A 13,579-nucleotide genomic window follows, 5' to 3' on the forward strand; every position below is an offset into this window, starting at 1 on the left:
CACCAGGCCACCCACCTTGACTGCTATCCTTTAGTGTTTTTGTAGGGCTTATTATCATGATGGTTTGGGGTAATGTTTACATTCAATTTTTAATACCTACTAAAATAAATGATAAATATAAGTGAAATCTATTGATATAATTATCATATAGTGCTATAACATAGAAGTCAAATTTGGATTATTTTTGCCTGCTAATATGATGGTAAAAATTATTTTGAAAACTGCAGACTATGTTAGAAGACATTGTTTTTAATTGGTTTCCATTTATTTCATAATCAAGAACAAGAACCAGAAAAACAACACAGTGATGATGATACAAATATAAAAGAAGACAAATTAGACAGAATTTTACTCAACTTAAAAATTATTTTTTCTTACAGTACTTATTCATGTTAAATTCATGTTTAACAGTTATGATTATAGTGTAAATATCATTTTGTATTGGTCTTTATGTACTTACCATTATGTCATAAATATTGACATGTAGCTACAGAGATAAATATTACATTTTTTAATTGTCTGGGTAATAAATCTTCAAATCAATGCTTAGGACCTCTGTTTTTCAACCTTTGGTTGTTTCTAATTTTTTACAATGAGTATTTTAATTAGTAAAGATTCAAAACAATTTTTATATTTTGAATTATTTTCTTGGTATAATTTACCATGAGTATGATTCCTAGTTAATATGCATATTTTTATGACTTTTGATAAGTATTGCTGAATTGTCTAAGTTTATACCCTACTAATAATTCATCTATACCAGTTTTACCACAACTTTGCCAGAATTTGTTCATTTAATTAATTTTTCCCCTCATAAATTAACTGGTATTATGCACTATTTCACTGGTGTTTTAATTTATATTTCTTTGATCACCAAGGTTAAATATTTTCTTTACATATTTATTTACTAACTATATTTCCTTTTTTTTTGTAAATTGTTAATGTTTTTGTTTATTAACCACAGGGGAATTGATATTCTTATTAGTTTGTATGTGTTTTCTATATCATTAAGCATATATTATACAACATTTTATGTAACATATGAATGGATCTCTTATCATGTTTGATGTAAATTTTTTGATAGACATTAAAATAAAAATTAAGTAAAAGTACCTTCCTTGGAAGCCTTCCTAGTTCACAGTAACTTCTCAGGTAGTATACTTCATAAATACTCATTGGAGTCAGGCTGATGTCATTTTTTGCCCCTGCTTCCTTTCTTTCATGGTGGATTCCAAAGGCACCTACCTGGAAACTCTGACACTGAACAAATTTGGCATTGGTCCTTTACAAACAGAGGAGTTTGCAGCAGAAATATATGCCATTGATACAGTAGCTCTTGGCAGCTTGTCAAGTAAAACACCCACTTGCTTTGTGTATTAAAATGATGATTCATTTGTTTCTGTCCCGGATTATTACCTGCTGTTTGTACCTGTAGTAAGCCCATGCAGAAGGACTTTTGGAAGAAGAGAGTTGACCACAAGCCAACACAGAATGACTTCAGCTTTTCACACATGGACCCTTCATGATTACATCAGAGTCAGTTTTATAGTAGAAGTGGTATTTGGGTTTGCTTGGCCCAGAAGTTTTTGGTGTAAATAACTGAAAAGCAAGTCAGGCACATGTCCTGTGCTAGCCACTTAACAGCTGAGTTTGTTAAAGAGCATTTACTAAAGGCTATGAAGAGACCGTTGTATTAAGTTTAATGGAGGTAAAGAGAGCAATTCAGGCTTATTAAAAAAAAAAAGTTATAGTCTAGTTGGAGAAACAATACATGACATTGACACATGAGCTGACATGAGACTTACTATAAAAAAATGCGTAAAAGAAGATAGGGTATGAATTGCTTAATTGCTAAGAGCATCGTTTTTGGGGATCAGACTGCTTAGTTGAGATACAGTGTCATGATTGTCTAGTTGTGTGTCCTGGACAAGTTATTTTACCATGTGTTACCTCAGTTTCCTCATCTGTTAAAGGGTGTTAATAAAGGAGCCTACATAGGAATAAATGAAATAATACACTAAAGTGCTTAGAACAGTTCCTGATACATTAGAAGCACACAATTAATGCAAATGATTATTGATTCAGTATAAATATTGGAAGGGTGTCAAATAATGAGGTTACTAGAACAAAATAGGCTTAATTATAGAAGTATTCTTGTAGAAGTTGTTTCAAATACAGGATTGCCAGGGATGAAAAGTATATACTGATATGTATAAGGTAAAAAACCCTTCCATACTGAAGGAATGATCCATGAAAAGAAATGAACTGGATCCATGATGGTGACAGATAAGCAAATCGGCCGAGTTTAAGTGCTACTAGGAATTTAGTGAAAAATGTATATAATTGGTAGGACATGATATGATCACAATGCCAAGCATGCTGAAACCTTAGTTTTTCCTTTTGGAAGATGGATATGGTAATAACTGACTAGGAGAACATGAAGCAAAGAAGAGTATCCTTACCTTTTTTTTGCATGTAAGCTACATGTAGACAAATAATAGTACCATGAAAATTAAAAGTTTCATTCTAACTTTTGGATTTTTTTGGTTCCATAATGTAAAAATCTGATATTTGGATATATATATATATACACACACACACATATATACACATATATATGTATATACATATATACACATATATATGTATATACATATATACACATATATATGTATATACATATATATGTAATTTATATGAAAAACAATAGATTGTATTTATCAAGTCTTTTCTATGTTCTAGGCCCTGGGCATTTATTTTGCCTAATCCTTGCAACAATCCCATAAGGCAAGTAATATCATTAAATCATACAGCCAGTAAGCAGTCTGGATTCAACCCAGATCTGTCTGATGATGGAACCAAATTGTACCAAATGGCTTAAAATTTCTCTATGGGAAAAAGCTAAATGTATGAAAGGAATTAATTGGATGTTTGAATTTCAGTGCAACTTAAATGAGAAGTTGAAGATCAGTAATGGAAGCCAGTGTGGTTGGAGAGGACTGAATGAGAAAAAGCCATAGGAGATGGAATCATGTAGAATCTCAGAGGTCATAGTAATGGCTTTGGCTTTTATTCCGAGTGAAGTAGGAAGCCATTGGAGGGTCGTGAGCAGAGAAGGATTTATGATTTATCTGACCTAACATTTTATTTACTTACATTTATTTATTTATTTAGAGACAGAGTCTCGCTCTGTTGCCCAGGCTGGAGTGGTGTGATCTCAGCTCACTGCAACCTCCACCTCCTAGTTCAAGTGATTCTCCTGCCTCAGCCTCCTGAGTAGCTAGGATTACAGGCACTGCACCACCACACCCAGCTAATTTTTTTTGTATTTCTAGTAGAGACAGGGTTTCGCTACATTAGCCAGGCTGGTCTCCAACTCCTGACTTTAGGCGATCCTCCTGCCTTGGCCTCCCAAAGTGCTGGGATTACAGGTGTGAGCCACCATGCCCGGCCTGACCTAACATTTTAAAAGGACCATTCTGGCTGCATTTGATAGACTGAAGGAAGTCAAAGGAGGAAGCACAGAGATGGGTTAGGAGGGACTGCAGTGATTCAGCTGAGAGATGATGATAATTTGGGCTAGAGTGGTAGCAGTGGGAGCAGTGAAATATGATTGACTGCATTCTGGATATTTTTTCAAGAATTTGTTGAGGGAATATGCGTAGGGTGTGAGGGAAAGAAAGAACCCAAGGGTGGCATAGTATTTATCAAGTGCGCTTATACATCACTAGTATGGATGCCATTTATCTTTAAATGAAGCTATCTGGATAGAAATAAGTCTCTTAGAAATAAGCAAAACAAGTCTCTTCAAAGCCAGCAAAACAGAGTGCACATTGCACTAATGTTTACATACTCATAAAAGACTTTCTTGGTTCCCTTTTTTTCATACCTGAGTTGTAGTTCAAATTAATGTCATCATTTTATCTTTTCTTATAAGACATTAGAAACAGTAAATCAGAAGGGAAAGAGAAGTGTTTCCAGATTTAGAAAAACTTCTAGTCACCAGAAATAATAGCTGATGCCAAGAATAAAGACAAAAACAACTAAAACAAAATAAAAACAAAAAGCAGAGAGCCCAAGGATACTTTGTACAGGATCTAATGTTTCTCACCACCCTGGAAGCCTCTGTTAAAATAGGAATGGGTGTTTGTAACGGTCATTGTGCCATTAAAATCAGGGTAGATTATGTTCTGAATTTTTTGGTCGAAGAGGCAGACAGGTAACATTGTACATATTTTGCCTTTAAAAGAATGAAATGTGTTGGAGTTCCTTCCCCTCATCAATTTCTAGGGCAAGCACAGTCAATATTCTGCTAGATGTACAGAGGTCTGATCCTGAATTATGATCTCCTTCTCTACCCTAGAGAGCTGGCTTACAAACCAGAAGAAAGTATAGAGGGTCTTTCTGCTTCATTTTCTTTTAAAATTGGAACCTAGCTCCAGCCCCATCAATGAATTCTGTTTTCTTTTTTTCTGGAGCCTTTCTTAACACATTCTAAAGGCCTATAGAAGCCCTCAAAGCTCTCAATAAGCCCCAAAGACTCCTAAGACCAAATTCCTTCAAATCTTTAAGTCAATACTGTAGACTAAAAAGCCATACATTTTCTTTTTTTAGTCAGATATTTCAATACCATTTGTTAAATAATCTCTCATTTTTCCAATGGCTTTTTTTCATCCAAATATTTATTTATTATTATTTTTTAACTTTTAAGTTCAGGGGTACAAGTGCAGGTTTGTTACATAGGTAAATTTGTGCCATAGGGGTTTGTTATATAGATTATTTCATCACCCAGCTATAAAGTCTAGTAACCATTAGTTATTTTTCCTGATCCTCTCCCTCCTCTCACCCTCCACCCTCTGAAAGGCCCCAGTGAGTGTTGTTCCTCCCTATGTATCCATGTGTTCTCATCATTTAACTCCCACTTATAAGTGAGAACATGCAGTATTTGGCTTTCTGTTCCTGTGTTAGTTTGCTAAGAATAATGTTCTCCAGCTCCATCCATGTCCCTGCAGAGGACCTAATCTTGTTCTTTCTTATGGCTACATATTATTCCATGGTGTATATGTACCACGTTTTCTTTATCCTATCTTTTTTTATTTTTTGTCTCACTCTGTCTCCCAGGCTGGAGTGCAGTGGTGCAGTCTTGGCTCACTGCAACTTCCACCACCTGGGTTCAAGCAATTCTCATGCCTCAGCCTCCCAAATAGCTGGGACTGTAGGTGTGCACCATCGCATATGGCTAATTTTTGTATTTTTAGTAGAGACAGGGTTTCATCTTGTTGGCCAGGCTGCTCTCAAACTCCTAAACTCAAGTGATCCACCTGCCTTGGCCTCCCAAAGTGTTGGGATTCTAGATGTGAGCCACCAGGCCAGGCCTTTATTTAGTCCACCATCGATGGGCATTTAGGTTGATTCCATGTCTTTCCTATTGTGAATAGTGCTGCAATGAACATATGTGTGCATATGTCTTAATAGAATGATTTATTTTCCTTTGGGTTTATACCTAGTAGTGGGATTGCTGGGTTGAATGGTATTTCTGTCTCTAGGTCTTTGAGGAATCGCAACACTGTCTTACACAATGGTTGAACTAATTTATACTCCCACCAACAGTAAATAAGTGTTCCATTTTCTCCAAAACCTTGCCAGCATCTCTTATTTTTTTTTTTACTTTTTAGTAATAGCCATTCTGACTCGTGTAAGATGGTATCTCATTGTGGCTTTGATTTTACATTTCTCTAATGATCAGTGGCGTTGGGCTTTTTCTCACATGTTTGTTGGCTGCATAAATGTCTTCTTTTGAAATGTATCTGTTCATGTCCTTTGAACTCTTTTGTAATGTTTTTTTTTCTTGTAAATTTGTTTAAGTTCCTTATAGATGCTGAATATTAGGCCTTTGTTGGATGCATAGTTTGCAAACATTTTCTCCCATTCTGTAGGTTGTCTGTTCACTCTGCTGATAGTTTCTTTTGCTGTGCAGAAGCTCTTTAGTTTAATTATATCTCATTTGTCAAGTTTTGCTTTTGTTGCAATTGTTTCTGGTGTCTTTGTTGTGAAATCTTTGCCTGTGCCTATGTCCTGAATAGTATTGCTTAGGTTGTCTTCCAGAGTTTTTACAGTTTTGGGTTTTACATTTAAGTCTTTGATCCATCTTGAGTTAATTTTTGTATATGGTTTAAGGAAGGGGTCCAGCTTCAATCTTCTGCATATAGCTAGCCAGTTATCCCAACACCATTTATTGAATAGGGAATCCTTTCCTCATTGCTTGTTTTTGTCAGATTTGTCGAAGATCAGGTAGTTGCAGGGGTGCAATCTTATTTCTGGGTTCTCTATTTTGTTCCATTGGTCTATGTGTCTGTTTTTGCACCAGCACCATGCTGTTTTGGTTACTGTAGCCCTATAGTATAGTTTGAAGTCAGGTGATGCCTCCGGGTTTGTTCTTTTTGTTTAGAATTGCCTTAGCTACTTGGGCTCTTTTTTGGTTCCATATGAATTTTAAAAGAGTTTGAGTTTTCTCTAGTTCTGAGAAGAATGTCAATGGTAGTTTGATTGGAATAGCATTGATTCTATAAATTGCTTTGGGCAGTAAAGCCATTTTAATGATATTGATTCTTCCTATCCATGAGCATGAAATGTTTTTCCATTTGTTTTTGTCAACTGTGATTTCTTTGAGCAGTGTTTAGGAGTCCTCCTTGTAGAGATCTTTTACCTCCATAGTTAGCTGTATTCCTAGGTATTTTATTCTTTCTAAGACACACATTTTCCAATTCAAGAAACCTCTAATTTCAAATCTTCTGTCTCTAAACCTGTCTAGCTGCCCATTTCTGGTTCCATCTCTCCTACTAGAGACCATACCCCATACCCCACTGTCTTTTTTTTTTTTCCTTTGAGACAGAGCCTTGCTTTCTTGCCCAGGCTGCAGAGCAGTGGTGCGATCTTGGCTCACTACAACTTGCACCTCCTAAGTTCAAGCGATTCTCCCACCTTGGCCTCCCGAGTAGCTGGGATTACAGGTGCACATCACCATGCCCAGCTAATTTTTTATATTTTTAGTAAAATCAGTGTTTTGGCATCTAGGCCAGGCTCGTCTTTAATGCCTGACCTCAAGAAGTAATCCACCTGCTTTGACCTCCCAAATTGCTGGGATCACAGGTGTGAGCCACCACACTCAACCCCCAACTCCCTACTCCCTCCCGCTCTTAATCGTTAATCAGGGTGTCTGCTTTGCTCTGGGTTCTGCATGTGGACTTTGTCCTTTCTCCAAATGCTCTCCTGCTTTCTAATGCTTCTTTCTAAGCAAGGTGAGATGAATGGAGTAGGAAGTAGGGCAACTATAACCTTCATTATCTAGAAAATTCACTTATGTGGAATAGCTCATTTTCTGACAAGCTAAATGAGTGGAGTATTATTGGTTATACATAATATATGAAGACATGCTTCCCCTGATTACTTCTTTCAGATTTAGTTTTATCAGCAAAAATAAATTTCACCTATTTTTAGACAAACATGGACTGTAGTCGTGACTAGGGAATCTGTATTGTGATTCTCAGATGCTTCATTTCACAGAGTGTTTGAAATGTTTAGTTAAATATCATTTTTTGTTTTTCTTAAAGAATTTCCTGACCATGAGAGTCCTGGGAATGAAGAGCTTAGAGGATTTTACTGAATTTTAGATGAGTAAGGTAATGTTTGGTTGATGTTATAAAAATGTAAGACTCTAAAATCAGCTGAAGGCTGCACACGGTGGCTCACGCCTGTAATCCCAGCACTTTGGGAGGCTGAGGTGGGTGGATCACTTGAGGTCAGGAGTTCAAGATTGGCCTGGTCAATATGGTTAAACCCCGTCTCTACTAAAAATACAAAAATTAGCTGGGTGTGGTGGTGGGTGCCTGTAATCCCAGCTACTCAGGAGATTGAGGCAGGAGGTTCTCTTGAACACGGGAGACAGAGGTTGCAGTGAGCAGAGATCGCGCAACTGCACTCCAGCCTGGGTGATACACACACACACACACACACACACATACACACACACACACACAAATAAATGAATAAATAAATAAGTAAATTGACCTGCCAGTGTCAGAACTTCTTTTCTCAAAAGACAACCAGGAGATTTCTCATTAAGGTAAGGTAAAGACCTTGTTGTTTTCCTTCTGTTGTCTCAGCATTTCTGGCTGGAAGACAGAAGTGCAAAGAGGTACAAAACTCTTCAGGTACAAGCAAAATAATAGAGGAAGCACAGACGATGAAGCACATGCATCTGCTCTTTAAACCAGCAGGATGTATTTATCTCTGACTCATTGCGCTGTGCTTCCCAGGATATAATAAAATGTAGCATAGAATAAGGGGGCAAAGGGAATAGAAGGGGCTATCTATTAGGTTCTACTTTTACTGTATGCCTGACACTTTCCCTATGTTATTATATTTATTTCTCACAAGAACCCCAGAAAGAAGATGTTATTATGATCCCCATTGTTTAGGCAGTGAAACAAGCTCTTAAGATCAAAGAGCTTTTACAACTTGCTCCAGGCCACGCAGATGAGCTGCAGAATCAAATTTCCAGTCCAGTCTGGGTTCAAAGCTTATGGCTCTCCCACTACTCCAGTATGTAGGGCTGAAATAGCACTGCACAGCGTTATCCAGGAGACTGCCGGCTTCCCCCCAGCCTCCCCTGAAGGCTTGTAGGAACAGCTGTGTGGGAGAACGCTCACAGCTATACTATAGGTCTGCTCTTCCCAAAGCATGACCTGAGCAACACTGCTAGCCTCTTGAGATGCTCCTTGATAAAAATGTTCTGTGATCAAATACAAACACTGCATTCTATGTCTCCAAGCCCATTACTGGTTCTGAAAAACCTCATAGTAAAGAAACTTTAAAACTTTCCTCCAAACTTAGTTTTCTTCTAACACTTTTAACCTGTGGAAATGGTGTTCTGTGGAGCATACCTTAGGAAATGCTATTTAGGATGAGTCTGTTACAACTTGGGATGTGAGCTCCCTGAGGGCAGCGGTGTTATTTACTTTCAGTATCTACAATGCCTGTCACAGAATAGGGTTCAATGTTTGTTAAATAAATAACTTTGCGAGTAAACAAACTAATTACATTGTTTACTCCACCTACTCCAGACAGATCTACTGAGGTGAAGGAAAAGCCCATACCTGTGCTTACTCAAGGCCTAAGGTGGAAGATCCTTCATCCTTCAATACATATTGTGTTTAAGATTATGGAAACCATCTCTACTTATCTTGTAAGGCATATGGGAAACTTGATCGATCCTCACATTGCACTTGGAAGAGGGAATGGAAACGAGAAAGCCATTTGTTAAATGTCTACTAAATGGTAGGCAATGGGAAGTCACCTTTTCTGTGGTATTTTATTTAACCTCCATCACAGACTTAAAAGTAAGTCTAGTTGTCCCATCTTTAGAGATGATAACATATGCTCAGAGAAGCCAAGGAACTAGCCAAGATACAAATCCGACCAGCATGTCAGAATTTGAATCCAGGTCAGTCTGACTTCAAAATCCATGTCTGCTCTGCCTTATCACATCCTGCCCCTAGGTAGGAAACTGGATTTGAATGGATTATATCAATACACATTTTTTATTTTGAGATTTTGACATGCCTTAAATATATTGTGAATATTAATTTGTAATAATTGTTAGAAGGAAGCCCAGAGGCATGACTCAATTACTTTCATTTTGACTATGGGCTCTCTACTTTCATTTTTTTTTCTTTTAAACAAAACAAGATGAATTTGTTTCTACCATTCTAAAGCCTGGAGTTGTAAGTTATGTGGAAGTGCTCTGCAGTGTGTATGTTGTGTTATGATGCTGCTTTTTCAGATACAATCTTCGTGTTCTTTTCTTAGTTGAACTTCATTACTTGTACCAATCCTTTAAAACAACAAAACTTACTGATTTGGTTTAGAAGGGCTGGTCAGAAATGGCAGTCTCTGATTAAAGACCTAAACCAACTTGGAGAAAATTATACTGTATTCAATCTACATTTTTGCTTGATAGGCAATGTCTGAAGGTGTGCATGGGGTAATTACCCACAGAAAAGATAGGCTGGAAAAACACAAAAATGAGTTTCTCCAAACCAGAGAAATGAATCATTAGCAAAAAGCAAACCAGATGAGTTAGCATACCTTAAATTTTAAGGTCTTCATGAATCAATTAAGAGACCAATTAGAACTAGAGGAGCATTTTAAAGAGCATGTTCAAAAAATATTCTTGAGATAAAAATATGTTAAAGAATTAATGTAAATTTGTCAAGTAGTATCATTTGTCCAGATAATTCCTATAGATATATAACTGCTAATGATGATTGTAAATGAATATAAAACTAATAATAATTAATATTAATGAGCTGTTACAATGTGCTGAGCATACAATAATCACTTGACATGCATTATCTCATTTAAAACTTGGAAGTTCTGTCAAACAATGAAAATATTCTTCTGAATGTTAATTATGACCAAAGCTGGGGAGCAATTGCTCCAGTTAGCAGGGCAAGTATCTTCCTTGTTGATCTCACACCTGGCTGGCTTACTTATATATGTTACCTGCCTTGCCTGGGTAGGCATTTTGGTTTTTTTTACACCTGACCTAAATATTAAGTGCTTTTATTTTACTACAACATGCAGGATAAATGTGACTAAATTGTCTTCCAACTCACAGAGCAGTATGTTGTTTAGACCATGTAAGAACAAAATATGCTTCTTAATTAATTAAAGCAAAATAGATGCATTTTCAGGCCTCACGAAGATGGAATGTGATCCAAGACCTTGTGATTGCTCTGGTATCTGCCAGCAGCTTCAAAGACTTAACGGGCACTGTAGCTTTCTTTAGTGACAGCTACCCTTACAGAGACACAGCTATTCTCTGTCCCTGCTTTAAGTGAGCCAGCTGTTACTAACTACCTCTTCCTCAGTCTGATTGTTCTGTTTAGGAAGCCCATATTTGGCAAAGCTTTTGAGTCAGGGCATCTCATGGACTGTTGGCCAGGAAAAGAATCCATCTCTAGTCCAATCAGCTGTGGCAGGAGGGCAGGATGAAATGGCATAGGCATGATTAAAAAACCTTCTAAAAGGGATGTGGGCCTGGCAGGCATTTTCCAACTCCCAGAAAGAGGTTTCCACTGTTAGACACCTGTCCAGAATAAGCTTCCTGACACAATGGTTATATTAAAAAACAAAGTTAAAATTAGATGACTATTTTATTAATTTATAATAAGCAGAGTTCTTTCTCTAGTCAGATTATTCATAATCACTTTAGTATCTCCTCATAGAAAGATCAACATCAACATCAAAATCATAATCATATAATTTTGTGTGAACACAGGTGTTAGATGGCAAACAAACAAACAAAAAACAACCCCAAACCTAACACATGGCTCATGACAGGGACATACAGGGACATATGTAGCTCATGATAGGGCTGGATGTGCCACTGGCCCTGGAATATGTGGAGTTCCTTGGCTACAACCTCCTGCATCTTTCTCACATTTGAGATGGCTTTACAAATGGTTTGGTTCACTGAAAATGGCTCCTTTAGTGGGTGATGTTTGGCTGGACACTACTAGTGTTGATCTCCATGACTTTTTTTTTTTTCCAAGAATGATGTATTTTTTTATTTTTTATTTCATTTTATGTATATTTTTTGAGATGGAGTCTCTCTTTTTCATCCATGCTGGAAGGCAGTGGCACAATCTCGGCTCACTGCAACCTCTGCTTCCTGGGTTCAAGCGATTCTCCTGCCTCAGCCTCCTGAGTAGCTGGGATTACAGGTGCCCAGCACCACATCCAGCTAACTTTTGTATTTTTAGTAGAGATGGGGCTTCCCCAAGTTGGCCAGGCTGGTATTGAACTCCTGACCTCAGGTGATCTGCCCGCCTCGGTCTCCCAAAGTGCTGGGATTACAGGCGTGAGCCACCATGACCGGCCTAAGAATGGTGTATTAATCAGGGTTTTCCAGAGAAACCGATAAAGGTATAGTTATATATAGAAAGACATTGAATATATATAGAAAGGAATTGGCTCACTTGGTGATGGAGGCTGACAGATTCCAAGATGTGCAGTTTGCAATCTGGAGACCCAGGAATGCCCATGGTGTAGTCCTAGTCTCCAAGCTAGCAGGCTTGAGACCCAGGGGAGCTGATGTCTCAGTTCAAGTCTAAAGGCAGGAAAAAATCTAATGTCCGGCTAGAAAATCGGCAGGAGTTCTCCTTTCTTCTCAGATGATCAGCTTTTTTGTTCTAGTTAGGCCTTCAATTGATTGGATGATGCCCACTCACATTGGAGAGGGCAATTTGCTTTACTCAATCAACTGATCTGAATGTTAATCTTATCCAGAAACACCCTCACAGACACACCCAGAATCATATCTGACCCTGGTGTCCAGTCAAGTCGACATGCAAAATTAACCATCACAGATGGTGTTTAATGTTTTAATTTATAGCTAAATAAATGCTAATTTTTTTCAAAATAAAAATATCTTTTTTTACTATAAAAGTAATATATGGCCTTCCTTGGTACTTCCAGTCACAAGCATTTGCCCAGCCCAGCCCAGCTGAGTCTCTGGTTGTTTATAGTGCCATTGTGGTTGTGGGACCCGAGGTATAGTGCATGTGCAAATTTTTGTCCCCCGGGACTGTGACACAACCACAGCCAAGGCCAGCATTCTAGGGCCTACCTGGGATGGCAGGACCAATATGGAACTCTTAAAGTGTATGAAGCAGAATCCAGAATCTGCATTTGAAGAAAAGGTCTATTAAGATTTTCTCACCCACTTCAAAAAAAAAAAAAAAGTTTTTCTCACCCACATCCGGTATTGTGGGGTGCTGGTTCTCAAAGTGCGGTCTATGAACTCACGGAGGTCCCTGAGACTCTTTTGTGGGGCCTGAGGTCAAAATTGCTTTTATAGTGATATAGTTGACCTTTGAGCAACATGAGTTTGAACAGTGTGGGTCCACTTATTAGTGAATTGTTTTCAATAAAGATATTGAAAAATTTTTTTTAGGGGAGGTGGCCAAGATGGCCGACTAGAAGCAGCTAGTGTGTGTGGCTCCCACGGAGAGGAGTGGAAGGGGCGAGTAAATACAGCACCTTCAACTGAACCATCCAGGTACTCACATTGGGACTAATTGAAGAAACAACTTGACCAACGGAGAATGGAAAAAAGCAAGGCAGGACGATGGCCTACCCAGGAATAACATGGAACCAAGGGAACCTCCCCTCACTCAGGGAAGCAGTGAGTGAATGTGCCACCCTGAGAACCCATGTTTTTCCCATGGATCTTTGCAACCTTCAGGTCAGAAGTTCCCCTCATGAACCCACTTCACCAGGCCCTTCAGAGCTACATGGAGTTTTGGCATAGCAGCTGCTCAGGCACTTGTGGAGACCTGTGAGCCTTAGATACTTGGCCTCCCCAGGCTTCCTAGCAAAAAAAGCTGCAACATCGGCAAAGTGGGAGGTTAGACCCCCATAAAACCCCTAGGAAAGAGGCCAAATCCAGGGAGCTAAGCAGCAACAGTTTGTAAGCCCCACTTCCACAGCACCTCACAGGCTAAGACCCACTAGC

General features: G+C 38.2%; 1 protein-coding gene across 1 annotated transcript in view; it reads right to left on the reverse strand.

Annotated features, from left to right (window-relative positions):
• AMBN (ameloblastin) overlaps positions 1–13,290 on the reverse strand; it is a 34,503-nt gene extending 21,213 nt beyond the window's left edge. The window contains exon 1 of the mRNA XM_063809292.1: positions 13,132–13,290. The gene's annotated coding sequence lies outside the window, so the exon portion shown is untranslated. The remainder of the gene's footprint in view (positions 1–13,131) is intronic.
• Positions 13,291–13,579: the final 289 nt, after the last annotated feature.

Source organism: Pan troglodytes, chromosome 3, assembly GCF_028858775.2.
Source record: "Pan troglodytes isolate AG18354 chromosome 3, NHGRI_mPanTro3-v2.0_pri, whole genome shotgun sequence".
Taxonomy (NCBI): domain Eukaryota; kingdom Metazoa; phylum Chordata; class Mammalia; order Primates; family Hominidae; genus Pan; species Pan troglodytes.